Genomic DNA, 24,014 nt, shown 5'->3' with positions numbered 1-24,014 from the left:
GATCTTCTAAGGTCCCTTCCAGCCCTAATGTCTATGAAATCTATGAAATCTGGCCCACAGGCTGGAGGTTGAGCACCATGGCTGTAATACATTATCCAAATTCAGTAAATTCTCTCTGTTATCTGGCATTGAACTAACCAGAATACTTTATTAACCAGAAAGTCAGTGGCAGGACACATATGGTGCCATGCCATGACACTTGCCTGCTTGCTGCACTGCCCTGAGGGTACCCATGCAGGGTATCTGGGTTTGTGTGCCTCTCCCCCCTGCTGCAGCAGTGTGTGGCTAGGCTTCCCTGGCTGACTATTATGGCATTTTTATCTGTATACTATTTTGTTCTTTATATAGTATGTTATCCTGTAATGTATTTATTTGCACTACAAGTACTGTTCCTTGAGTATAAATCTTAGATAAACATAATTTTTAGATAATCGGCACCCCCCATTCCCCACTCATGCTGGCATGAGTGCTGTATGTCCCCGGAGGCTGGGGGGAAAGTATGGTGAGCTCCCACAGGCGGGAGTATCACTGTCAGCAGTAGGAGCATGGTGGAAGTGAGCAGCGAGCTCCTGCAGGCAGCGACAGCGCTGTTGGTGGTGGGTGGGGAGAAGGACTGGCAAGCACCAACTGATAGTTGGTGACCACAGATTCATAGATTGTAATGAGTTGGACGGGGCCTTATAGATTATTGGGTCCAGTTCCTCTGGATTAGGCAGGAAAATTCTCCCTGCACTAGGCAGGACTACCTGCAGATGCCACTGGCAGTGTCAGTGGTGAGGGGGATGGTGGGGCAAGCAGCAACTGCAGGCAGGCACTGGCAAACTCAGGGGGTGCACATGCAACTGCATGCAACCCCTACATATCGCCAATGTATGCCGAATAACAGAGATTTTACTGTAGTTTTCTATTAAAGTCACAGCATCTAAGATGCATTGTGTGCCTACAAGAATTATTTTTAAAATTACAAGAAGTTTAGCTATCATCTAGGCCTGAAATCAACAACCGTTCAAGAAAGTATTTAAGTGAATGTCTAATCTTAAAATGCTTAAGTCTCATTTACCTTACTAGAATTTAAACACATTCTTAAAATGAAGTGTGCTTATGTGTTCTGCATAATATGGATTGATTTAAAGTGCATACTTAAGTTCCCTGCTAAATTAGGGTCCTAGAGCGTAATTTCTTTTCTGAGCTTTCATTCTTTCTGGCTTTTCTATCACTTCTAATTTCTCACTGTTTTCAGAAATGGATAATTTAAGGTTTTGTTCTTCGTGTGTGATGTGATAATCCTCTGCATGTATAATCTGTGTCCGCAGCTACTACTTTCCATTTTGCACTTGATTATTATAAGTTTGTCATTCTACACAGAAGAAGCTAGACAGTTAATGCGTATCAATTCATAAATTTATTTTTACAAAATAAACAATGCAGTCCCTTCTCACTAAGCACATAATTTCTTAACTGTTAAGTAATGGAATCTTTTAAATACATAGTCAAAGTAAAACTTGGGAACAGCACCATCATGTGTAACTTTCAAGCCTAAGAAAAGTAGATGAGGTTAGCTTTCTTGATCAACTCTGGGTCATTTAATGGTAACAATTAGGGCAGTGTGAAGCTTTGGTAACCGATTTGATTCAGAGGAGATTCAGCTGAATTTGGCAGCTGAATCTTTGAATCTGAATTGAATCAAGAGACCTGTTAAAATCTCTGAATCAAATCAAAACCTCCAAATCACTTTGGAAAAAAATTGGAAAAGATTTGGTGATTCAGAAGGCAGACGTGCAAGAAATAGAAACTAAGAAGTGGGAGGGCTCTGAAGGGCTCTGGCTTGGTAGTAGGTAGCCTCTTGCCACCAAGTTCTATTCAATCCTTTCCTATTTACCCTTGCCTACCATCCCTATTGTTATCCATTCCTTTCAGCTTATTCTTCCCACAAAATCTTCTTGTTTGTTCTTGTTAGCCTGTCTTCTGCCTCGCCCCTGCCCCACAAAAAGCAATCTATTTTTCCTGCAGTCTGTCTTCACTGTGCAGCAAAACACAACATATATTATGTATACTACACACAGACCGGACACACGCACAAAAGGCTGGTTGAGCAGCAGAAGGCCATCCATGAGATGGCCTTGTTCAGGGAGATTGGGATTAGTGGCCCCCTTAACAAAACTGAGTGGGATACCATCTCCCAGAACCTGGTGGTCCTCGAACCCTTCTGCGAGGCCACTGAGATTCTCAGTGCTGGTGATGCCCTCCTTAGCCAGGTGATCCCCATAGTGAAGGAGCCTGAGAATCAAATGGAGAAGTTCCAGGGGATCAGTGTTCCTGGCTGGGGCAAGCTACTTTCACCAAAGGTATAGGCACTGGTAAAGGAGCTGAAGGAGGGCATCAAAAAATGGCTGGATCTGTTGCAATCCAGTATGGTCCACATGCTGGCAGCCATGTGAGACCCAAGGGTGCAGGGGAGCATCTGCATCAGCAAAACCCTCAATCACCGGACAGAGGTGCTAGTGAACAGAGTCAGGGAGGCAGAAGGGCAGAGGTGGGGGGACATGGAAGAGGGGGATCCACTGTCCTGTGCCAGCACTCCAAGCACCAGCCAATCTCCTCTACCACAGCCACTGCTAATGTAGGCCGAGGGCATGTCTTCCATGTTGGGAAGGCACCAGACCCCACTGTCCAGCAGGTAGCATGGAGTCCTTGGTGGCTACCTATCTTGCCAATGACATGGAGCCACTGAAATGGGACCCCTTAGCCTATTGGGCAACTGCATCCAGATGTGACAGGATCTGGCCATGTTTGCCCAGGAACACCTGTCCTGTCCACCGAGTGAGAGGGTATTCAGCACACCTCCTTGGATCCTGGTTTGGTGGATCAGCTGGTGTTCTTGAAGTTGAACTTCCTGCTGCTGGGGTTCTCCAACCTCCACATGCAGATGGAGTGAGTGCCAGCCTCCTTTAGTTGGTTTCACAACCATTTAATGTCCTGCTCTCAGAGCTGGAGGTGGCAGTTTAGTTTTTCAACAGCTAGCAGGGGAAGAACATCTATCTGCTGAGTAGGCCTGTGTGAGGCAGCAGTGATCTGATCCAGCTTCAGATATGGCCACTTTGGATGGCAGCGATCTGATCCAAAGCTCTGGACTGAGTTTTTGCTTTGATATGGCTGATGCAGCTCTGAAGCTTCGGGACCGCCTCGGAGATCCAGCCATAGGGTATAATGGGGAATCAATGAAAGATCTATAACTTTGTTGTTTTTTGTCTGATTTGGGTGAACCTTTCAGGGATGGTAGCCTCTGCTGAGAGCATGAAGCTTGCCATGTTTCAAGAAGATCAGTGCAGGGTTTTTGGGGGCACTGTACCCCAAATTTTTGAAAGCCAAACTCATGTCATGGCTGTGTGTTACACCACAGGGGGGTCAAAATTGCAGGAGTGTTAGCTCCTAGTGAGGCCACAAACCTGCCAGATTTCAAGGAGGTAGGTGCAGGGGTTTGGGGGGAACTTCACCTCAAGCTGCAGATAAACAAAACTCGTGACATGGGTGACACTGCGTGTGTTAAGGTGCAGCGGGGTGACAGCTGCAGGGATGGTGGCCCCTGCTGAGGCCACGATGCCTGCCAGCTGTTGAAGAGATAAGTGCAGGGGGGTTCTGGGGCCCTGCACCCCTAACTGCTGACAGACAAAGCTCGTGCCATGGGTGCTTGTGGGAGTGACTTTCTCTGTCTTGGGGCAGTTGATTGTCTGTATTGATTCTTTCCTCTCCTTAGCCTGGTTTTGTAGGTGCTAATTGATGACAATTAACTGGCTACATTAGCTAGGTCCTTTGTATTGAGCTGGTCCCTGAGTAAATCATGATTGATTTGGTAACTGGTAACACTAGTTTAGCAGCCAGGCCTGCAGTAGTGTCTCCCACGCCCCAAGACAGAGAGTCGGTTCCACAAGCACCCATGTCACAAATTTTGCCTGTCAGCATCTAGGGGTGCAGGGCCCCCAAAATCCCCTGCACCAATCTCCTTGACAGCTGGGAGGCTTTGTGGCCTCAGCAGGAGCCATCATCCCTGCAGCTGTCATCCCATGTCGCCTTAACACATGGCACGAGTTTTGTTTGTCCACATTTGGGGGCAGTTCCCTGCACTGATCGTTTTGAAACTTGGCAGGCTTCATGGCCTCAGCAAGAGCTACCAGATCTTTAGTTTTGACTCTCCTGTGGTGTAACATAGATGTGACAGGAGTTTTGCTTTCAAGAATTTGGGGTGCAGTTTCCCCCAAGCCCCTGTACCGATCTTCCTGAAACTTGGTAGGCTTTGTGGCCTCAGCAGAGGCTACCATCTCTGAAGTTCTCAGCCTCCTATGTTGTAACGCCTAGACAAGACATGTTTTGCTTTCAGGAATTTGGGATACAGCTACCCCCAAAACCCTGCACTGATATTCTTGAAGCTTGGCATTCTTCATTTTCTCTACAGATTCTACCATCCCTGAAAATTTCATCCAAATTGACAAAAAACAACAAAGTTATAGATATTCTTTCCCCATTATACCCTATGGCCCAATCTCCAAGGCTGCTCTGAGGTGGCTCCAAGGTGGCCCTGAAGTGCTTCAGAAGCTCCAAACCACTTCAGGAAGCCTAATGAGGCCAGCTGTTCAATCCAGACATGCTGCTTCAGACGCCAAAGCGTCCAAAGCTTCTCCTGGTCCAAAGCTCTGTCTGAAGCCTTGCACAGCCCTACTGCTGAGCTCCCATGCCAGGATGAACTTGGAGGTATGGACTGGAGCTATGGGGAAGGAGGGGGCTCCATGTCCTGGGTATGACCTAAAACTGCACTCTGCCAGCGTAGGGAGGCTTAGTGGGGCTGCCAGTGGTGTGGCAGCCCCAGGTAATGCAGGACCATGAACCTTCCTGGTGAAAGGCAGATAGAAGATGCCTAATAACCTCCAGCTACTGCACGCAAGCACAACCTTGGATTGAGAAACCCCATACCTGTCAGATCTTTGAGAGGCCTAAGGCTTACTGGTTGCAGTGGAGTTACGAAGGTGAGAACAGGCAGGTGGCTCAGATGTGACCTGAGTAACCCTTGACTGGTCCATGCTGGAGTGTGGCAGGGCACTGTTGGTGCCTGCCACTTTAAGGCCTTAGCCAAGCAGCTAGCAGGTGCTTGATTGTGGTGGCCATTTTAGATCTCTGGCTGCCTATATAAACAGGACAGTTCACTGCTGGCAGGCCAGGCAGCAACACTGCCTGGCTGCATGCAACTTCCTGGAGGCTTGGGCTGCCACGTAGGGGAGGAATGGAGCCGCAGATAGTGCCTGGGGCAAGAAATGGGCAGCTTCCCATCTAATTAATATCCTAATTATATCAACAAGGTGTAGCAGGAGAGGAGGCAGGCAGTTGGTCCAGAAATAGGTGGGCGGGCCATGGGTAGAATGACCCTGAGAAGCTCCCCGCCCCCATTACATTGGTGCATTGGCCGGGAAACATCGGTCTGATGGCCATGCATGGTAGTGAATTCCCCCCTGGTAGTGGCAGTACATAGAGCTTCAAGTTTAATGGTTAAGCCCAGAGAAGGATGGATATCCCCAGTGAGGGGGGCCGAGATGAGGAGCTCCAGTGTGGGCATGGAGTCTAGTGAGGCACAGAGCCCAGAGGCTAGGAACCCAGAGTATGAGGGTATGGAGTCTAGCAAGATGCTTCCTGGCTGGCCCTGCTCCTGGGCTGTCACAGAGCAACAGCAACAAAGCCTCTGCTCTCCAACCCTATGTCTTGCTTGCACTTGTCAGCCCTGTGGGGTAGTGGATGGGGAGGTGGGGACACAAAGCCCCCTGCTTAAGCCCCAGGCTCCCCACAAGCTCAGGTCTATCCAGTGGGGATCCCTGCGCCATGGAGGCTTCTGCTCCCTTCACCCTGCAATTTCAAGACAGGGTGAACAGCCCTGCCCCCTTCAAATCTCTGCCTCTGACCCACAGCGGGGAGGGAGGAATGTTGTGTCCCTCCCCCACCTAGCTGGGGTCTGACCAGCTGGGGGGATCCCTGTGCCTTGGGGCGGGGGGGTGTTCCTCAGTCCCTGCCCTGCCAGGCCAGCTGCACAGACCTGCCTGTAAGTTTCTGCCCGTGACCCATGGGGCAGGTCAGTGAAGCCCCCTGCATTGGTCTCATCCCCCTGAGCTGAGGTCTTCCCAGCTGGGGAGGGGGCATGCTCTGGGCAGTTTTGGGCTGACTGTACAGCACTTCCCCTTTCAAGATTCAGCCTCTGACATGCAGGGTGGAAAGGGAGAATAAAGTACCCCACCCCAGTCTCAGTCTCCCAAGCTGTGGTCTGCCCAGCTGTGGGGAGCCCCATGCCTTATGAGGATTTACCCTGTCCCTGCCTGGTTGGGATGGCACCAAAGAATGAAGGATTGAAGCCCTGCCATAACCTGGTTATGACGTAGCATAAGCCCCTTTGACTGCCTGGCATGTCTTGCTGGCTGTTGCTGGTGATGGGCTCTGAGACAAACTGTGTGGCCAGGGGGCTTGTGGTGGGCAGCAGGGATGGTTATGCTCTACAGAGGGAAGGATCCATTCCTGCTGTCTACCACAAGCCACCAAGCTGCCTGGCACATCATGCCTGCTGGTGCTGGGCTCTGTCAGGATGTGCTGGGCTGTCCTGGGGGATTGCATCAATTGGCAAGGTCCTTTTAGGTCCTTTTAGAGAGTTGGATTGGCTGAGAGGGGATGGGATTAACCTTCCACAATGTGGGGTTCCCCCCAGCTGGGGAGACCCCAGACTGCGGGGGGGAAGGGTGAGAGTGGTGCAGGGGGCTTTGTTCTCCCTGACTTTCTGCAGGTCAAAGGCAGATGCTTACAGGGGGAAGGGCTGTACAGCCAGCTCAGTAGGAAGCACTGCAGTAGGGCAAATCCCACAGAAGGGAAAACCCTACTATGGTGCATGTTGGTTTAGAAATCATATTTAAAGGCCTGTTTTTTGGGAAATTGGCTTATTGCTATAGATATATACATTATAAGGGGTCAAGATGGGCAGCAGGGCTTAATTGGTTTTTTAAGAGCCTGGGTTTCACACACAGAATTCCATATAGCTCTGGAAGCAGATGGGCTATCTAGTACAACAAGGCCAATGGATGGACATAGCCTGAGAATTGAGGGGGGCATGCCATAACATGAGATCACAACCTTCAAGACAGACAGATTGTTTAACACAACAAGAACACATAGCCTGGGAACTGAAGAAGTATATACATTCTGTCCTATAACATGAGATAAGGGACACCAATTAGAAGGCCCCAGAGCAGCAGGGGTTGAGTCCCAGTTTTGGGGGAACAGGCCAAATTAGGAGAAGGCTACATGGACATGTGACCACAGAGAGACAACTAACCAGAGATAGCCATGGATGAAGAGTCATGAGGAGTCATCAAGGGGGAAGGAGAATACCAAAGCAGAGACTTGAGATTAACAAAGGGTCCCGCTGGTCCATTCCATCCCTCCCTGTCCCTTCTTGCTGTCCCTCCTCCTTCTCCACCCTGAGAGGGGTCTTCATCCCCCTCCCTGTCCCTGTCCCCCTGGGAAGGGTCCTCGAGGCCACCATGGACCGAGGGCATACCAGTAGCCTGTCTCATGCACCCCACTGGAGGGGGACTGTGGGCCTCGGCATCCCACCTCCAGACTGCTGACACCTAAGAGAGAGAGCCTCAGAGTGGAGCCTGCATCCTGACCAGATATACCTTGACTCTGATGACAGCCCTAGGGTTGGTAGATATACAATTGTTTGATTGTTTGTATTGTTGCTTTTTTGTTATCACTCTGTATCAACTGGCAGGTGTTGTGGCCGGTCTGAGGGTTGTGCTCACCAAGAACAATGGTATAGGGTCTGGGTCCAAATCCAGTGCCAACAATTGGTGACTCCACTGGGACACAAAGGCAGTAACCTGACTGATCAGGGAATTTGTTGATGCAGAGTGACCCTTTCTAGAGGGGTTAGCTGAGATTTGTGGTAAGGGAGAGCTGTTTGATAATTGTGACTAGGGTTGCAAGTGTTGTGCAGGAGATGTTGTTTGTTACTGCTGACCAGGAGACTTTGTTTGTCTAGGTTAGGTAGAGTAGTGGACATGTATCCATGCTGTGGTCCCTTTGGGATTAAGTAAGAACCTATCATTTTGTTTGAAGTAGGAAGCTAGAAAGCAGAGAAAGTTATCTGTCTACTGCAAAGGCTGTGTGAATGAACAGGGTCCTTTGACTCTAGGATTGTTGGGAATAGTTACAGTCTTCTGTGAAGAAAGGACAAGAGCAGCTTTGTTTCCTGTGTGGTTTGTAAGGTGAAGGTGACAGGTGCAGGTTATGGCAAGGCAGAGTGTTATCTAGGCAGTGCAGCTTTAGAGAGATCAGGGACAATTAGAGGAATTTGAGACAGACACTCTGGGACCCTGTGTGCACTGGAGAATAGAGGCAGGAGGTGGCACAGAAGGAGACAAGGTATGTTATTGGACATCTGCTCAGGCAGTGGCAGAGAATTTGTGATTGGAAAGTGAGGTATAAACCTTGTTTCTCTCCCTGCCTCTCCAGGAACAGTGAAGAACTTAGATATGGGAAAGTGTAACAGCTTGTTTTGGGAAACCTCAGGGTGCAGCTGTATAAACAGAGAGCAGTGCTTTGAGTTACTTTGGGCAAAGGAAGAAAAGTGAGCTTATCAAAGTAATGTTTTGTTTTTTCCTCAGTAACGCACAGCATGCTGGGAGGCATGCAAGAATGCCCTCCGCTTTATGGCCTCAGCCTGCTTGTCTTCCCCTACCAAAGAGTGAACATGAGTTCTGTTTGTTAACAGTGTAATCTACACAGCTTATAGAAATCTGCAAAGATTGAATCGATTCCCCCTCAGGCTTTTTGACTGTTTGTACTTAGTCTTAGTGTGAAAGAAAGCTTAAACTTAGAGCACAGTGTCTAACTAGCTGTGAAATTAACTAGCAAGTTTCAGGAAGGAAAATGTGAGTTACTGTTCTGTGCATAGGGTTACATGAAGGAAAGATATAAAGCTGGCCAGAAAATTCAGGGTGTTTTTCTGTTGAAAATTTTTAAAAAGTTGTCAAAGCTATAGTGAAATAGAACCTTGCCTTCAATTCTGGCTGGTATTGCTTGCCCCATGGGAGTCGTTCTGTGTCTTTTACATTCTCATTCTTCTCTGTGGTCTCAGCTCTCTGGCTTGACTCCATCTCTTCATAATGTGCAACTTCCTCCCCTTTTAGTGACAGAAGTGGACAAATATAGGAATAATTGTCCATAGTGCATAAGGGGAGGCCTGGTTATATAGAGAGCCCTTTAGGCTGAAGTATAACTCCCAAGTAATATTGTAGGCCCATGCGAATCAAAACATTTTGGTTTTCAACTGAAACATTCGTCTTTTGAATTTTTTGAGAAGTGCATGTTTTTTTTGCAGGAAAACTTTTGGAAAATGAGCATTTCAAAAAAAACATATTGAAAAAATCTTGATCAGTTTCAATGACTAAGTAATTAAATACCACATTTAAATGTCCAGAATAAGAAGTGGCAAGGAATTCTCATTTTAAGGCTCAAACTATCATTAGGGCCTAACCCAACCAAAATCAATGGAAAAAATCCCTTTCAGTTTGTTAGTAGTGGGATTGGGCCCTTATGTTGGTGCAGTCCAGTGTCTTTCAAATGTTAACTAGTTTGTTCTGAATTGTATTATAGTAAATTAAGATTGTACATCCCATATTCTTGGCAGCCTTCACAAATTCTTAAAAAGTCATCACAGACCAAACATACAAAAGTAATAACCAGCAAAATACTTCAGTAGTGTATCACTTTTCATCCATGCCAGTGTAACTGAGAGCAGAATATGACTCTTTCTCTCTCTCTCATTCTTCCTTTGGATAGAAAATTATTAAATTCAGATTTTTCATTACAAACGGGGTGATGCATAGGGCATGCATGGGGGTGTATGTGCACCCCCTGAAAGCACCAGTACACCCCCTGTCAGGCCATATTCCCTCTTTAGCCAGCTGGCAGGGGGGCAGGGAGAACCAACAGTGCCCTCCCTGAGAGTGCTACCCAGTGAGCGGGGCCTCCAGCAAAAATGGCTGCGCCACTTCCAGAAGGAACCCTCCCCACCTCAGTCAGTGGGATTGGCTGCCAGGGGACTCCTCCCCAGTTGGTGACTGGTGTCAGGCTCCCCGCCCCCCCTCCAAGTCAAGAGGCACCAGACACCCATGATTACAAAGTTGTGGTGGCGTAAGGGTGATGTTGTAGCTGTGACGGTCCAGAAATTCGAGAGGCAAGGATTTATTAGGATCATATCTCTTATTGAACCAACTGTATAGTTGGGATAGAGTTAAACAAGCTTTTGAATGTAAGACATTCTTCATGAGGTATGACCAGGAAAAGCCAAATACAAGACCTGCAAAATGTCTTGCATTCAAGACCTTGTCTAACTATCCCAACTATACAGTTGGTCCAATTAAAGATAACACCCCAAGAGATCTTTGCCTCTAACATTTATCACAAGTTATACTTGTCTGCTCTGCAACAGATGCAAAAATAACCAGCTGTCATATCCTTTGCAGTGGTGCTATTTATGTGCTGTATAAAGCTCTTACACCTACAAGAAAAATCAGTTGAAGATCAAATTTAATTCCAATTGAATTAAATACATTGCCTCATTTATACTATACTTTGTCATATTACTCATGCTCAGTCAAAATGATACCTTTAGCTCTTACTGGAAAAAAGTCCACCTTTACAGCTGAGATTAACAGGAATCAGATTTGAAGTCCTTTCATTTCTCAGTTTCTTCCTCAATGTTGAGCAGAACAGTTTGTAGTCAATAAAGATTATCAATTAGTGTAAATTATCACGGCCATTTATATTAGCTCAGGATCTGGTCCAGTCTGTGATTTTTTTCTTCTAGGAAATCACAACAAAAGCTAATAAAAGTAGGAGGAGCTCATCTTGAGATAAAATTTGCTGCTGTATTCAAATACCTATGCATCTGTGTGCCTGTTGAGGGAAGGGGAACATAGATAACTCTCTTCAGAAGAAATAGTTGTTTTTTTGTAACTCTAAAGATTAGACACAGAATAAAGTAATACTGAACACCTGTAAGCATTATACAGTGTTAATACTCAAATAACTAAGCAATAAAAAGGCTGAAAAAACACTGACATAAAATATTGTTTCTTAACCTTTTTGTGGTTTATTTGTGAAAACCCTAGGTTATTACAGAGGCAAGTCTCCCACCAGTGGCTTGCATATGCAGGGTGCAGTAAAGTATCCTCTCAGGTAGTGGTTCCCAAACTCCAACAGATTGTGCACCACCAATTTAAAATGATACAACTTTAAGTACCATCAGCAATTTTTTCAGTTTAACCTTAAGTACCACCAGCAATTTTTTGTCATACAAATTAATTATTATAAATCTGTTAACGTGTACCATTGACAGGTTGTCTGTGTACCACTGGTGGTACCCATACCGCAGATTGGGAACTGCTGCTCTCGGTAATATAGTTAATAAACAATGGTAATGTAAACTTCAAAACAAATATAAAGGAGAGAGACTAGAGAACAGGAAATGTAGAGTAGAAGGAAGATAAATTATCTGGATTTCATCTTTTCCTATTAGAAATCAAACACTCAATAGAAGTTGTAGCCAGTGCAGAGCCACAGCATATCAGTGGGAGCTTCAGGAACAATGTGCTTCAGTATAGCTCCAGAGAATGCATGCAAACAGCTGTATATTTTTAAAGACTGTATATAATTACATACAGAGATTCAGGAAGAATAAACCACTCAATCAACTACTTTTTGACCTGTGCCATCATCTTTAGTGTATGTGTACTCTGAGGGTGCATATAGATGTTTGCAGAGGTTAGATCATGTTAAAAATGGGCACCTTATGCAACTTAGTTCGCCCAGGTGTAGACCTTACACTTAGATCCTTAGTTAGGTTGATCTAAGTGCAAACTGTACAGAAGTTCCAGGAACATTAGACTGGTCAAAAATAGCTGACCTGATCTAAGTTAGCTCTGCCTCTGAGACAGTCTAATTTAGATTGGTCTAAAAATGGCCAACCCAATCTAAATGTCCCCAACTTTTGTACTTTCCCAGCACAGCCCCAGAGCTGGGAAAGTCTAGCCACTGGTCCCAGGCTTAGGGCTGCACTTTTCTTACCTGCCTTCCCTGCTATTTTTAACCCCTTAGCCCCTCACCCCACCCTCTGTGGCAGGAAGCCACCTTTGTTTCTCCCCTAAATCTCTGCTCTGTGACAATTTGATTAGGATGGGCCCAGCAGAGGAGACACACCGTTACCATATCTCTAGGTAACCTGAGATGGATACATTCCTGAGGGAAGGGGGAAACCTGCTCCTTCTTCCTACATGACTGGTATCAGCTACCTGGGTGAGGGGCTTCTACCTGGTGGGCTAGAGTCTTCCCGGCAACTAGTGATGTATTTCAAATTGGTTGGCCAACGGCCAACAGGTGCTGGCCTCCATTGGACCAGGTGAATGAGGTCACAGGGGCTTTATAAGTTAAGACTGCCCAGGAGGAAGGGGTAGTCACCACGCGGGGGACTCAGACTTAGAGAGGAGCCTTACCATCTGAAACTGGCTCTCTCCCCCATAACACATGAGCTAGGAATGGCCTACCTCCAGAGGGAATCTCCAACGGCCTCTGGATGATGCTTGTGAGTAAGCTACTCGAGATCTGGTTAGATATATAGCTGGCAGTAACTCAGATGCATGATCAAAAGGCTACCTCAGCCAGACTGTTTTGCTCTATGGGATTCCTATGATATTGCTCTATCTTGTACCCTATTTTCACCCTACCCCTGTAATCAATAAAGTGCTCCTTTGTAACTGGTGTAGGAGACTTATTGAGAGGTGGATTTAATTATGCCTAGGAGGCCCCTTGGGTCTGTGGACTAAGGGAGACTATTTTTGGCCCCCGACTTGGGGAAGTGCCCCAAGTGCTTGTACTGGTCTAGTGCCCATAGGACTATTAGGCCTGTGTTTCCCCGAAGAGACAGAGCTTAAGAGGGTCCCCCTTTGGGGTGGTGGCAGCTTACGTTACCCCTGGACTCTGCAGTGGGGCTCAAAAAGGGGTCTTCCAGTGCTTAGGCGCCCCTGGAGAGACACGTGGAGTCTGGAAGGTGGATGGGTGTAATGAGGTGGGAGGCTCAACGCAGGAGCTCCCCCTACTGGCCTGCCACCACCTCAGCCAGACAAACCCTTCCCCTGTGTACCAGCCAGCTACCCCTCCTCCTTCCCTGAGTCTACCAAACCCCCATCCCTCAAGCCACTTTTGGTGCTGGTTTATCAACATTCACAAGTCCTGGGAGCTGAGGAAGTAAGATGGGGTGGGGGGAGTGGTGGAAGGGATGCGGGGGGGTAGGTTCACTGAAGTGGCAAGGGGCTAAAAATAGCCTTTATTCTTGGGAGTGGAGGAGAGACCCCTCATCTCCCAAGTTCCCCCCAGACCCCGTAAGCCTCCCTGATCCTGCCAAACCTTCCTGTATCTCAGCAACCTCCCCATGGACCCCACCTACCCCCCATCCACATTGCAGACCCCACTTGCCCCCTGATCCCCCCATAAACAACCTGTTAGCCCCCAAGACTCCTTGTAGATGCTGCCTGCCCCTCTAATCCCCACAATCCCTCCTGAAGACTTTGCTTATTCCCTAACTTCCCCCCACAGATGCATCCTGCCCCCTGATCCCCCTGATCCCTCCTGCAGACCCCACTCAGCCCTCTGAGCTCCCACAGACCCTGTGTGCCCCCAATCTCCCTGCAGACCCCCGCCCCCAATCACCACTAGGAATCTGCTTGCCCACTCTCGCTAGTCCCCCCATCCTGATTTACTTTAGATTGGGTGGCCATTTTTAACTCGATCTAACATCTCCCTAACCTCCCTGAATCTCTGCATCCAGCCTGTAATTCCAGCCAATACTTATGGGAGTCACATAAGGAAGAGAAAAGCGCTTTGGTTGTCTCCACATCATAAACGTATCAGAGCTAGGTAGATTCTAGTCATGAATTCTCTAGAAAGAGAGAGGTGTTTGTACCTTTATAGCTCCAAAATCATAGGAGAATTATCATGTTCTTACTGGGATCTATCACTTTGTGATTTAAGACATTTTTGTATTTGCAAGTATTAATACACAAACAGACCAGACACATTATGAAATTATCCCACATAATTATATATCTTTATTCTAAATTATCATTAATTTTTCAAGATAGAACCTGATGAAATTTGAAGTTCTGTTTTATAATTATGTCACAACTTATTTTAATTGTTCCAGCTGGGTATTATTTTTTAAATTTTATTATGATTGTCCTCTCAAAGTTGTAATGTATAAATGCTTTCTATCTGCTTCTATTCATGATTATTCATGAGTAGGCAGAAAGGCAGTTGTTGTGAGAGAAACAAACCCTTGAAGAGCCCTTGAGGAGACTTTTCTTGTAGTTAGTGAATTTGTGTGTCTATTTGTTGGTACTCAAGTATTTACCTAATGCCTTTTGTATGTGGTTTTCTGTGCTCCCTGTCCCTCCCTGGAGTGTCTTGTTGACAGGGCTTGCTTTTTTTACAGCTGGTTTAGCTAACTGAGGGGGTGAAGCTAGGTTAGGTAGTCTTATAAAAAGGTAGTCCCTTGGGAACAGCATGAGGAGCAAACAGAGGAGGCAAAGAGACATGGAGTTTTCCCCAGCAGGTGACAGTGTGAAATCCCAAGGGTGGGTGTTGCGTGTATGGGTTTATGGTGTTTGTTTGTTTGTTTGTTTGTTTTATTCATAGCTTATGTGTCCTCTAGGAAGTAAAGGAGACATTGAACAAAACTGGCCCCAGGACTGACCCCTGGGGCATTCCACTTGATACCGGCTGTCAACTATACATCAAGCCATTGATTACTACCCTCTGAGCCCAATACTCTGGTCAGTTTTCTGTTCACTGTACAGTCCATTCATTCGGCCCGTACTTCCTTAGCTTGCCTGAGAGAATGTTGTGGGAGGCCGTGTCAAAAGCCTTGCTAAAATCAAGGCCAACCACATCCACTGGTCTCCCCACATTCACAGAGCCAGTCATCTCATCATAGAAGGCAATCAGGTTGGTCAGCCATGACTTGCCCTTGATGAATCCATGCTAAATGTTCCTAATCACCTTCTTCTTCAAATGCTTAGAATACTGTGGATATAGTTCATATGGACTTCACCAAGGCTTTTCACAAGGCCCATGTAACTCTCTCATAAACGACTTAGAGAAACATGGGTTGGGCAAAACAACTATAAGGTTGAAAGACATATGGATCAATAGTCACATGTCAGGATGGCATATTTGGAATGGAGTTGCACAAGGGTCTGTCCTGGGCCACAGGCTGTTTAACGTCTTTATTAATGATTTGGATGCTGGCATAGAAAGCTTCTTGAGCAAGTTTGCAGGCAAAAAGAAACCAGAAAGGATTTTGAACCCAGAGGACAGGAGAACAATTCTGAAGAATCTCAACAGATTGGAAAGCTGGGCTGGAGCTAAGAGGATACAGTTCAATACTGGCAGATGCACAGTATTACACTTGTGGAAAAATAATCATAAATACAAGTCCAAATGAGTGAAACCTGGCTGGATAGCAACAGTACAATAGGGATGGTGTTGCACAGACCTAGTATAAATAAGTCTGCAGGATGATCCAACCACACAAACACTGAATGTGGTTTTCAGATGCATCAGTAGAAGCATTAGGTTCAAGATATGGGTTTTGATGGTGCTTCTACTTGGGATTAGTTAGGCTTCACCCAGAGTATTTTGTGCAAATTTTGGGCTCCACATTTAAAAAAACACATGGGGAAGTTAGAGAAGGTCCAGAGGTAGGCAACAAAAATAATGAAGAGCTTGGAAGGTAGGTCTTAAAAGGAGAGGATAAAGGAGCTAGGCATGTTCAGCTTGTCAAAAAGATGCTTAAAGGGACATGGTAGCAGTCTTCAAATACTAGAAAGGCTGCCAGAAAAAAGAGGGAAAACACCTTTTCTCTCTTCCTACAGAGAATAGGATATGGACCAAGATGACTGTATAGTTTAGCTCAGAGTTTAGATAATGTATTTGCATAGGATAGTCTGGATAGGAATAATCCTGCCTCAGGCAGGGGGTTGGACTAAATGACCTCTGGAAGTCCCTTGCAGCCCTACTTCTCTATGATCCTATGATTGTCTGAGTCTCAAGAAATGATCTTAACTGTATATATCCTGAAGAACAGTGATTGTAATGCTTTCAGGGCTTTTAAATGTAAATATTTGTTTTCATTATTCTTAAGAAGAACTTTCAGATAGCTTTAGCCCTAAACTGAAGATTTTAATTTAATTTTTTAAAAATCTTTAACATGAATAGAAACATTTCATGCTTGTTTTCATTATTTTTAAACACAAATAATCTAATTCTGGATTTAAACACTCTTTTGTTCTATTGCTTTTTTTTTTTTTCAAATGGGCAGTCATACTGAGTTACCCTTTCTTTCAGATATGATTTTTTGATGCCCTTGTAGCAAACCCACAGGTTTTTCTTTTTTTAAACTTAAAAATACATTCCCTCCCCTTCCCCAACCATTTCTTACTTTCTCTCCCCCCTCTCTATCCCTTATAAGTAATTCTAAGTAGTCATAGGTAAGCTAAGAATGGGATGAATGAGGCTTGCTTGAGGCATAATGGTAGCAGGCCTCTACTGAATGATCAGTAAAGACCAGACCATCAACTCGATGACCCGACCATTGCCTTGCATTGACTCACCCAGGAACAGAGACAAAACCCAGCATTTGAAAGATAAAGAACCTACAGGAACCCAACATTTGGAAGACAAAGACCCTACACAAACCAGCAACCCCACCATTGTATCCCACCGGTCAATGAGGACACCGGATCTGTACGTATGCATCTGAACAGGACTGGCTTTGCCTGGACATGTCCTTCCTATAGAACACATAGGTAGCCACCCCATTAAAGGGGTGATAGAGTGTGATCTCTTTGGGATGCCCTCACCACCTGGACCAGCACTATGCCATGTCACCTATTTACCCACAGGCCCTGCCGGCAACCCCCTCTGGACAACACCTTACTGGAGAAGACCCTGACTGGCCACCAAGGATCAACTCGCAGCCCAGGATAGGTAGTTATCACCCATCTTCCTTCCCCAGGCAAAGAACCTGGACTCTGTCCCCTCCCCATACACCTTGACTCCAGTCCCCCCACCAAGCCTTTCCTCTCCTGCTTCCACTGTGTGTGTGTGAGAATGTGTGTGTGGGAACCAGTAATTTTGTGGGGCTGTATAGCATGCTGCCTGATTAATAAAACTGTTATTTTGAAACCTCGAGTTAGGTTTTTGTTTCATTGATCTCCTGGCCCTCCTCCTTGATTTCCCAGCTTTCTCCCTCAGTTCTTTCTGCCTTATTTCCAGCCCCAAACTCCATGTTTTCTGCCTTTTTGTTTCCCAGCTATCTCCTCCTTGCCGCCAGGCTTTTTCCCTTGCTTCCACCCCAGCACCAGGTGATCCCAAGTAACTACAGGACCTCAATTAACCTCAAGTAACCCCAAGCCCCAGTGACCCTGAATAACCCCAGGGCACCTTGACCTCAAGTAACTCCAAGCACCAAGTTACCCCAAACGCCCCCTAGTGTTCACACACAGTCACAGAAATGCGTGTTTGTTTATGTGACCTCATAGTGGTGTCTGTGTAGTTTGTGTGTGTGTATAATTTTGTATTACACCCTCCTGTCTAAGTGCAATATTGAGATCCCAAGTGTTGTTCTGGTGTATGTCAAGTCAAAACCTTCTGTACTAACCCTGACAGTTCTGGAAATATTTCCTTTCTAGTTTCCACTACGAGTCCCACTTACATGAAATGTTGCAGTCCATTGTTAAGTGTCAAGTTATTTTGAATATAACCTTCTTTAAAGTGCAATTTCCCTAGTTTCTTCCTTAAATTCATTTTATTTATCTTTGCTCTCTGAGCAAATTCACTGCTTTTGAGCTACATGGACAGCTCTAAAGCCTGAGTCCAAGCTTTGTTAAAATGAATGGTGAGATGCTAATGGGGAGTGAGGGAATTGGAGCAGGCCCTAAATTTCTTGTAGGCAGATTTTTTTTTTTGTTGCTTTGGGGGGGAGGGGGAGAACTAAATCTCCTAAACTAAAATAATAAATTATGTTTTAAGGATATAGGGGAAAGCTCTCTTTTTTTCTACAGCTGTACATATATATCACATAATACCAACACCATATGCCAGCAAGCCATTTGAGGTGTTGCTGAAAAGAAACTTAACACATAGACCAAAAATAACATCTCATCCATACTCTGAATGTAAGATGTAAGCCTTTGTTTAAAAAAAAAAATGTAACAACAATAAAGAAGACATCTGGATTTTGTGACAGAATGAGAAAGAAACCTAGGAAAAACAAATAATGATCTAAGCATCTAGAAGTGAAAAGTAAACTTTGAAATGACCATTAAAAAAAAAAAGCTTAAGTATTAGGACATCAATAAATAAAAGGGTGTATTTAATGAGCCATATTTTTGTAAGCCTACTAAATATGCTATATTAAAGTGAATATTTTCTTTTGTTGCCATTTGTGGTTCCTACTACTCTGTTTCTCTCATGCTCATGAATTTGGAGAAACTGGAGTAGTACTTTTAATCTTACTTTGGTTTGTTTTTAAAGTAAATTTACTTCTAGGTAGTACTGTGTCAGCTCTAAAGAAAGTTAGACCTTTTTAGGTCTAAAATGAATGAATTAGGACTTCAATCTATAAGGAAAGAAGAGCTCATCTTCCAAGAAAGGGATTTTAAAACAGTACATGTGTCTTTGCAAGGAAAAGCATGGAACTGATGAATTATATAAAAATGTCATAGCGATTATCTTACTTTTATAAATGATGGTACCTTCATTCATAAGACTGCTAAGGTTGTGCCTCTAAGAACAGATAATCAGTTGCAAGCTAACAGTTTTGGTTAGTTAATTTACACAAGAAAAATGTGGATATTAATTTTTATAACTCAATGACATAGAAGTAAAAAATAAGTGCTTCCATTTATCATGATCATATGAGTGTGGGGGGGATGAATTACATAAACTGAAGCATATTAATACCCTGATGTTTGGATTCCTAGAGTACTCCATTTTTTATGAGTGTGCAATTTTGTTTCTATTGGTAACTTTAAACTCTGGTTGTATAATCCTTACATTCTCTCTTTATGAACTTCTGTGCAGTGTACTGTGGTGAAGTGTGCTAGAAGCATAGCTTGTTGTATTCTTTTTCTAATGCTGACACTTTTGGTTATTTAATAAAATATCTTATCAAAATCGTCCCTCAACATTTTGTATATGGTTGAAGGCAGCACCCCTCCCGCCCCAATATGAGACCATTTAGATTACTACTTATGTGTCCATTTCTCCTGATTATAACATGTGAGGAGAGAGTACTCAAATTACAATTGCAATCAGGGGAAATACTCCAGGAGTAATTTTTATATGGCTGCTATCCTTAACAACAGAATTATATTAGACATTCTAAAGTAATCTAGTCTAGTGCTACTGTAGCTTATACTAGTGTTTTGAACACAACAAGTATCATAAATGTCTGTTGTGTCTTGGGGATTGCAGGAAATGTGGTTGTATTGTTAATCTATGGCAGACTGACTTCCAATATATGCCTTTCTGGCCTGCGGTATCAAACTTTACATTTGCAAAGAAGAATGCATCAAAATCTCATAATGAATGCCTGGGGAAAAGTTAATTAAAAGAGGATGTTCAACATAATAGGGTTACTTAATTTGCTGCATCATCACAGTGGGGTCGGGGGGAACTGTTCCTGCTGTTGGTATTTTAAAAAATAGGGGCTTGTTATAAACACAGTTTGTCATAATGCGGTTGTACTGTAATCACCTTCCTTTTTCTCAAAGCCTATAATCACCTTTTTGCTCCTGTTTCAAGAAATGGAAAATACAACGCATGTGTGTCTGTGTCTGAGTGTACTTTTTGAAAGTATTGTTTTCACTTCTGAATGAAATTTTCTCCTATTACATACATCTTTGAATGAGTTTGTCTATAAGGTGCCACCTTGCCCTGCCTTCTGCCATACATCTCTTTGAAAATGAAATTGCTTTTATAGGTTGTTCTGCAAAGTGCAATCTGTGTTGATGGATGCCTCTCCCAATCCATCTGTTTTTCATTCCACTGTAAATATCCTTGTCCAGGCCACTGTATTATTTAAACCACTGTAACCTTCTTCTCTTTTATCTCCTGTAATTCACACCTCAGGTTTTAAATCTGTCAAAAATCTACCTTATGCCCTACTCTAGCCAGATCCAGGCCCTTTTAAATCCATTTAGCTTCCACTTGCATCAACTCCAAAGTTCTTGTTTCTTACTTCAAGTCAATGACACTCTGATACCTTTCTATCTCAGCTCCTTTCTATCTTCAATAATGTCCCCCCCCTTCTTTCTGTACAAGCCAAATAACTAAATCCTCGCCTTCTGTCTTTCATCTACATGGCAGTTTTTCTGAAACCCCTAAGGTCTATCTCTGTTCTCTGCTCTTGTTCTTCCAAATCACTCCATAAATACTTGGTTAATCTATTCTGAAGTGTGGTATGTGTCTGTGTGTAGCATCTTGTATTTGCAATCATTGAACATACAGGGGTTACCTGACACCCAGTGTTCTGGTTATTATGCTAGCACAGGGGTTTTCAACCTTTTTTAACAAGTGTACCCCTTCTGCCTCAACGTTTCAGCTTTATATTTTATATATGTACCTCTTTATATTTTTCTTGTTTTTAATTGGGGAAGGAGGCAGGGAGCAGATAGAGGACCCCATGGTGAGGGAGGAAGTAGGGCTGGGGCTGGGGCAAGCCAGGGGCAGGTGCTGCACAGCTGGGGCACAGTGTGGTATGAAGCCATGACAGCAGTTCATCCAGGGGGTGCATGGGGCAGAGGCAGCGGCTGCTGCAGGCTGGACTCTGCGTCCCGCTGTTGCTGTCCCAAGAGTCACGTAATGTTACGTGCCTGCTGCTGCTGGGTGGGCAGGGGACAGACAGACAGATTCACACATACACGCAGACACACGCATACAGATGTAGACATACACACATGCAGATGCAGATGTATGCACGTACACACAAACACACACACACACACACACACAGATGCAAACACAACCCCCCCAATCAAGTAAGTGTGTGTAGGGGGAAGGGGCGGGGTGGGGGAGGTGGAAGGGGTTGTGGGGCCCACATCAAGAATGGCAGGGGGGAGGGGGAGTGTGTCTCTATGCTCACTTCCAGGAGCAGGAGCAGGGCCAGGGGAGGGGGAGGGTGACAGGCTGCACATGAGCTGCCCAGCCCTCCCACCTGCCTGCCTGAGTGTATCTCCTAAAACCTGTCTAAGTACCCCAGGGGTATGCATACCCCCCGTTGACACCCCCTGTGTTAGCACATAGTCCAGTTCCTTCCTACTCTTCCTAATAGGGTGAAATTGCATGTTTTGTGTATAGCAGAGAGGAATCAGAGTTTATGTAAAGAAAAGAAGAATCTCATATAATTTTTCACATAATTCTTGCATTGAGCACTATGAATTTACTTTTTTTCCTAAAAATGTTCTTCCTACAGTTTGTACTTCTGTCCTAGTTTTTTGTTAATTTATTTTGTTTCTACCTCTGTTGCGGCTCAGTTATTCACATCCCTGTCCTCCCCTGCTGGATATATAAAGTGACAAGACCAGAGTTTGCTGAAGTTCATAGACTGCTTGGCAATATCTTGCTTTCCACTGAGTAAGCAGAATACATTTTTCAGCCCCACAATATAGTTACATGTTCCACTGCAAATTCAGTGCCTAATCAAAATTAATTTAGACTATCCTGAATAGATAAATGCATTCTACGTAAATTGGTGAGGAAGTTTTGCAGTAGAGTCAAAGAGCATGCAGACTGTCTTAAGTGTAGGCAAAAGGGATTTTTTTTTTTTTATCAGAATAGTTGCCATGAATTAGTTAGTGCTGTCAAGGAGGAGAATAGATGACTCAACATTCACCTTGCTATAACTACCAAGTGCCAAATGTGACTCTTCAGACTGACTGGCAAAACTTGGGAAAATAGTGCCTATTCCGCTCAGTGGAGTTGTGAATAGTCTTGAATGTAGAAAAAAGGTAAATAGTTTTCTCGAGATTTCTAGTTTAGTAAGCTGGAAAGTTGTCTGAAATTGGCTAACTGGCAAGTATTTTTCCCACCAAACTAATATAATTTCCCACCGTATTTCTTTCTCATTGAAGACACTATATATATTTTCCCTGTCTTTAGTATTCTCAGGACATGGATAAATAAAACTGTCCGTGAACACAGTCTGTACATTGCCTTCAGATCCTTTAAGGTTTCCTCTTATCAGGAAGAAACAGGCTCAGTGTCTGTCACTGATGTAAGCAGATATGACTCAGTATATACAAGTATCCAGTCTTGTAGATGGAAATTTGCCATTTTAGAAAATCTTTTCTTCTTTAAAATTTTACATCAAGAGCATTCCCCATGGTCAATTTTCTGAAATATAATGGTAGACAGTGTTGTCATTCAACATGGACCTTGACCTTATTCCCCCCAAGTTACTTTACCATCATTTGTCATTAGCACATCTATTCCTTTCCTCCACCTACTACTTAGTGTCTTTCCCTTTAAAACCCCCTGTTAATTTATCTTTTTCTTCCTTCTCTCTGTCTTTGGTATGCCTCATTTTATAACCAGTTGGAAAGTAAATGCTGTGGCATTGCATGCACAAAATTAATTATTCTATAAAAATAGTTTATCTGTGTACAGTCCATCAGTAGCATTCTGCTGTCTCTCATATGTAAAGGTAGCTCTTTATAACATATCATCTAGAACATTTATTGAAACATTAAGTTTTCACTGTAGTTTCCCCGTTTAGCTACAATGCAGACCTACTTGGAAACCTTCTAAGTTTAGTTGAATTTATGTCCTAGGCTGTAGAATCCTTTCCGTTTTTATATCCTAAGGCTCTGGATTCTCCTAGAATAACAAAGAACTTGAAATAGTGGTGATTCTTATGCTTTATGAATATAAAACTATAAGGATCTGTACATTTTTTCACTGAAAATTCATATATGAATTAAATAAAACTGTTCACCAGTCTGTATTAACTTTGTTAGAATGTTTTGGCTGGGAAAAAACCCTGGAAAACTTGAACAAAATCCAAAAAGTTTAGTTTTGATATATTTGACAAAAAAAAGGAATCTTTTAATGTCTCTTAATGCATTTTGACACAGCATTTTATTGTGAAATTTGGGTAAGTTTAATTCTGAAAGAACGGGTTATCTTTTCTCCCTCCCAAATGATACGAAACATGCCTTTTCACACCAGCCCAAAACAAGATTCCACCTGCTTTGTCTAGTGGTCTGAAAAAGGGGCACTGACACTTCAATAACACTGATGCTTTTTGTTTTCAATTTGACTAGAAATCCCTACTACTTTGTGGTTGTTTGTTACTGTAACAGGGAACACTAGCCCTGTCACCCAAAGACAGGTCTGCTCCTTTAAGGCCAGAACTTTCTGGGCACGGAGTACAGGTGAGGAAGGGGTTACAGGCTGAACCTGGCCAGCTAGTCAGCTGACCAGAAGGGGCAGGCCAGGACTATAAAAACCCTGGGCAGAGCAGCAGTGGGGGCCAGCAGCCAAGGGGGAAGGAGTGTGTTTCAGAGCTCCAGGGAGAGGCTTGGTCCAAGGCTAGGAAGAGGGGAACTATGGAAGCCCTAGAGAGATGACAGCCGCACCACAGCAAGGACTGGAGTGAACAGTGGGGAGCCAAAGTGCGAACCCTGCAAATGTAAGCTGACATACCACTTTCCTTACTCACATTTGGTTGGTGGCAGTTATTGCCCATGGATGAGACTGTTAATTTTTTTTCCTTTTGGTTATTGAATAACACTGGTGGTTTGGGTGAGGCTATTAGGGGAAGGAGGAGGCCTAATTTTTGGGGCCCACTACAGAATGGGGACCTCAGT

The 24,014-nt window shown here is 44.3% G+C and overlaps 1 protein-coding gene and 1 long non-coding RNA gene across 2 annotated transcripts in view; one reads left to right on the top strand and one right to left on the bottom strand.

Annotated features, from left to right (window-relative positions):
* Positions 1-24,014, top strand: part of LOC109312445 (catenin alpha-3-like) — an 87,335-nt gene that overhangs the window by 7,257 nt on the left and 56,064 nt on the right. The window lies entirely within an intron of this gene.
* On the bottom strand, positions 1,831-13,679 carry LOC109312449. The gene is made up of 3 exons (XR_002101821.1): positions 13,669-13,679; positions 9,835-9,839; positions 1,831-1,965 (listed from the first exon to the last, which is right to left on the bottom strand). It is a non-coding gene; the product is annotated as an uncharacterized LOC109312449 (long non-coding RNA).

This window comes from Crocodylus porosus, unplaced genomic scaffold (assembly GCF_001723895.1).
Source record: "Crocodylus porosus isolate Cpor-Errol unplaced genomic scaffold, CroPor_comp1, whole genome shotgun sequence".
NCBI classification, from domain to species: domain Eukaryota; kingdom Metazoa; phylum Chordata; order Crocodylia; family Crocodylidae; genus Crocodylus; species Crocodylus porosus.
This window is presented reverse-complemented; position numbering and strand designations above follow the sequence as displayed.